The sequence below is a fragment of the Acartia tonsa genome, chromosome 14 (assembly GCF_053477335.1).
Source record: "Acartia tonsa isolate MP-2025a chromosome 14, ASM5347733v1, whole genome shotgun sequence".
In the NCBI taxonomy this organism is placed as follows: domain Eukaryota; kingdom Metazoa; phylum Arthropoda; class Copepoda; order Calanoida; family Acartiidae; genus Acartia; species Acartia tonsa.
The window spans coordinates 14,550,407-14,555,229 of record NC_137273.1 but is presented as its reverse complement, the minus strand read 5'-3'; the positions used below and the strand labels follow the sequence as shown (position 1 = coordinate 14,555,229).

The 4,823-nt window shown below is 31.6% G+C and overlaps 1 protein-coding gene across 1 annotated transcript in view; it reads left to right on the top strand.

Moving 5' to 3' along the window:
* The first annotated feature begins 457 nt into the window (after positions 1–457).
* The window catches only part of LOC145306448 (teneurin-a-like), a 186,395-nt gene continuing 182,029 nt past the window's right edge, over positions 458–4,823 (top strand). Inside the window, exon 1 of the mRNA XM_080148544.1 lies at positions 458–563. The gene's annotated coding sequence lies outside the window, so the exon portion shown is untranslated. The remainder of the gene's footprint in view (positions 564–4,823) is intronic.

Here is a 4,823-nt window from a genome sequence, read left to right as displayed (position 1 = left end):
CCCTTGGGACCTATGAGAAGCTTTACTGTAAAGAAGAACCATATTGACATTTTTTAAACAGACACACATACAGATATTTACAGATATTATATTACTTTAACATGAAGATAATTTGGCATTATCCTGTTAAAATTTTTTTCTTCAATTTTTAAAATTTTTGTACCACCCTCCCCCGACAGAACAATAAGTCTGATAGAGAACGATAATGTAGGTTAGGCTAGGTTAAAGGCTAGGGATCCGAGCGTCTGTGGCTAGGCAGGCTAGGGTCCGAGCGCTGCGGCTAGGCAGGATAAGGTGCCGAGCGCCTTTGACAGAGTCATAGTTCTGTCAAATTAAAAAAAAAACATATTAGGATTATACCGATAATTCCAATACGGATCTTTTTCTAAGAACGATTATTATATATAGATATTCAAAGTTGAAACAAAAATAAAATAATGATAAATGTATGTATGGTATAATAGGGGTTACACTATGCCGAAGGAAGCACAATAACACCAAATAACAGGCAAACTTTGAGATATCAAAATTTTCAACAAGATGAAAACAACAGACTTTTACAGGTGGGTTGAAAGATGGATTGATAGATGGATAAAACAACAATGTATAGACAAACTTTAGTATATTAAAAGTATAGATAGATGGATTAATGAATTAATGGAAAGATAGATTAATAGATAAATCTTTAAAAAGTAACAGGATGTTTGTGTGTGTGTAAATTGCCAATGATCTTGGCAACTGCTAAACCGATATGGTTAACTTTTCTAGTGAATTTTCCTAGGTCTAGAGAAGGATTATAACTATTTTAAGGGAGGGTATATTTTAAAACTAATATTGAAATAGTATCGTTGACTAACCACTTTAGCTTTCTACCAAGTGCCCCTAGAGGCTGTAGATATATTAAAAGATCAATAGATAGATAGATAAATGAAGTGGAGAATATATAGAATACAATAGTAAGGATTAATGAAGGTAGGATCACACAACCATTTTAAATCATCAGTTCTTAAACATTATTTTTGCATTTTCTATATGATATGGTCAGGTTTTAGCCTATTTTACAAGCCAAGTTGAATTTTAAATAATATAAAGATTTTTTGTTCTGGATAGGTTTTAAGCTATTTTTCAGCCCTGTCCAAAAATATGTACTATTTGATATTTGACTTGTAAAATAGGCTTGTACTTGCTTAAGTAGTAAAGAAGACACACATCCTAATATTTTCAAGATTATCATATAAAAACTGGATCTAAAGGTAAAACGCAGGGATAAATAGAACATGACTAATAATTGTAATCTACTTCTATTTTTTCCCTCTACCCCATATAAAAATAGATTTCATTAGGCAAATTTGCTTGATGAACATTTCATCGTCATTAACCTATCCATGAATCTCTGTTGAATAAAGAAGGGTAGAAAGATAAATGGATATAAGGTTTAGAGTAGGGGGTATGCATACATTTCTGTAAAACAAAATATAGCAATAATTTTATTTTTGTAAAATTACTTAATGTATTATTTTTCCATTGTTTTTTCACTATGTATCTATTTTTTCTCTCTTCTTTTTACTCCTAATTATTGTCTAATATTTCTAATCTAATGAAGGGGTAGTTTTGCTTACCATCATTGGAGATTAACATCAATTTATCGTCTATTATTAAAGCCTCAAGATGTTTTATACCTGTTTTACAACTATCACTGTCATAAGTTTTATCATAAATGCCTTATTTGGCTAGAATGTAGTCATTCTAATATGAACGGGTAAGATCGAAGGGATTATATTTTTTAACGTCGTTTTATTTTCTAGTGATTTATCTTTCTCTTATATTATTCTTACTGATTTAGCTCTTCTTTTCTTTAAGATAAACAAGTGTTTTTGCTTCAAGAAAGGTGTGTGGGATATAAAAGACCTTATACTTTGCTTCAGACAAAGCCCAATCTGCAATACTTTTGTACAACTTTTGATTCTTGTGACGTCATAAAAATTAGGGATTTTCCATCTTAGGGGTTTTCTTTCTCACTTCTCCTCTCATCTTCCTCATTTTTATGACGTCACAGGAATCATAAGTGGTACAAAAATGGTACAGATTGGGCTACGCCTTTGCTTCAGTAAAAAAATCTCATAATCCCCACAAACACCCCCCCCCCCTAAATTTTCCCTTGGCTAAGACAAAACTTCTCTGATAAATTGCAACGTTTTTTTCAAGACATCCCCAAAAATCATGGAATGGACAAACACACAAAGTGAGTTATTTAGCAGATGTTTAGATTTCATCATTAAGAATGAGAGAGGTAAAGATTGTGCAAAAACAAGAAAAATACAAAACCTTAAAATAATATAACGTTTAAAACATTACTGGCAAAACAACAATGTATAGATTATATATGCATATGTCTAAGGAATCTTTACTAAAAATTTTAGCTGTCTATCTTTAAAAGCAGTCGAGAAAATCACATTTCCCCCCATAGAGTTACGGATTGACGGGCATAAAAAGTGAATTTTAGAGTAGCTTCGCTACTAAAAATGATATTATTGAACATTAGTATTTGGTAAAAACGTGTAATGTTATCCGAATCACAGCGTAATGTTTAGTGTTCGTTAAATGGCTAAAACATAAAAATTATTAAAAACATAATATATGGTTTGAAAAATGCACATACTTTTTAACTAACTTGTATGTCGCTTAGTCTAACCAACCATCAACGATCCTTTTCATTATAGTGGTATTAGCCTGACTTAATTTAAAAATTTAAATAGCCAAAAACCATCACATATCCCCACATTTAAATTCCCTAAAATTAAAATGGTCTTAAACGGTTCAGTGGTTAGTGTTATTATATAAGCTGGCTATCACTAAAACCTTACTACTTTATAAAATAGGTATTGCTTAATGTATTTTTTTGGTCATTATGACCTGTCCTTATTCTATGTCGGGTTTCCCCACCAAATAAATCAAATCTACCAAATGCGGGAAATCTTAAACAGCAGGAAAACGTTGCATTGTAAGGATTAAGATTAATAAATGTATAAAACTATCATTTTTTAGGTAAGCATAGTATTAGTACTGAGTAAAGCTCCCTCATCGCTCATCGTCGGTAAGGTGATAGGTTCGAATCTCGGTCCGACACCGTGTTATAACTAAAGACGTTAAAAATGTTTCCCACTGCTGACATAACATACATAACATTTATATAATGGTTAAATACATTTAATAATGTCAGATGCGCGACGTAAATATTTAGAGTGGGGGGAATGCCTTGGCCCACAACAGGCGCAACTCGTTACCATGCACAGTTGGGACTTCTCAGACAAAAGTCGTGCATTTTAGAGAGTTGGTTGTCTGATGGGCGAATGGACGCTTTACACCTCAATCATAAGCGGAGTATGTTTCAAGGTGCGTGGAGAGAGGTCTAGTAACCGAAGCGCGACACCAAGCCCCCTAGAGCTCAACTCTTAAACCTCCCTCAAAAAATATATTATCCAAAAATGAAAAGTTTACCAACTCCTAGCATAGCTTTTTCTTCTTCTTTGATTAATTAAGGATGAAAACCTTAACCCCTTAATTTAACCCTTTTACCTCTTTTTTATGATTTTTTTTATTAGCTTAATAATTACTTCTAATTGGAAGTAGGTTGAATAAAGCAACACTTTTGTTCTTGTTCATTTTGTTGTCAAAATTTAAGAAGCTTTGATTTAAAAGTTGGCAGATTAAAACTTTTGTCTATCATGTAAAATCTGAAGAAAAAAATCCTTGATCATAAAATCACAAAATATCTGTCTGTCTATCTGTATGTATTTTTAGTCTATCAGTGTTTTTATTATGTTTTGACAAATATGACAAATACTTAGATAGAAAGATAGACATAAAGATAGACAGATAGACAAAATAAAGTATATATTTAAGTTAAATTGTCTGTATCTATCACTTTTAATGCTTTTACTAGGATCTGATAAATTACATTTAAATCCCCTTCTATTCTACACTCTTCTCGCATAATTTCCTATTTCATTTAAATGGGGTATTCCTAAACAAAAAACTGGATAGGAATATCAATCTCATTTAAACAAAAACTTATTTTTATGCTAAAATGTGGTTTAATTTTGGTTTTTAATTTTCATTTATTTCTCCGAAGTAGTCATTTTTTTTCTTGAGGTAATTATGCTTTCTTTTAGTAATTAATAAAAATTCTAAAATCTTCAAAAAAAAAATTTAAAATCTTCAAAAAAATTCAAAAATCTTCTAAAAATATTTTCTCAGATTTTCATATAAATATGACTGTATAGACATGGGAACTTCAGTCGTGCGAGGCTTGTGGTGCATAACTGAGATTCTGTTCACCGGTTGCCATGCTTGGGGGATAAAGATGACTACCTCAGGGAAAAAAATGACTACCTCGGGGAAAAAAATGACTACCTCAGGGAAATAAATGACTACCTCAGGGAGAAAAAAAGAATATTTACATCCACTATTTAAGGGGTCATTTATGTGAGAATGATATTTTTCTAACCCCCTTCATTAAAATTTTCTATTAGGGGCACCTCGTGGATATTCACCTAAACTATATGTAGAGAAAAAAAAAGTTTGGAAAAATTTACTATAAAGGAGAACTAATAGTGGTTCAGCAGTTGGTGAGATCTTTTGGTACAAACAGACAGACAGACGCCTAGGCTGTATGTTATATAGAAGGCAGCAAATATTTTGATTTGTGAGGAGGGGGTTAAAATAGACCATTTCAATGTAGAGAGATTTTACCTTTAAATATCAACTATCTCAACATATAGAGTTAGATTTATATTAGTCAGTCTAACTTACATTAAACCTAT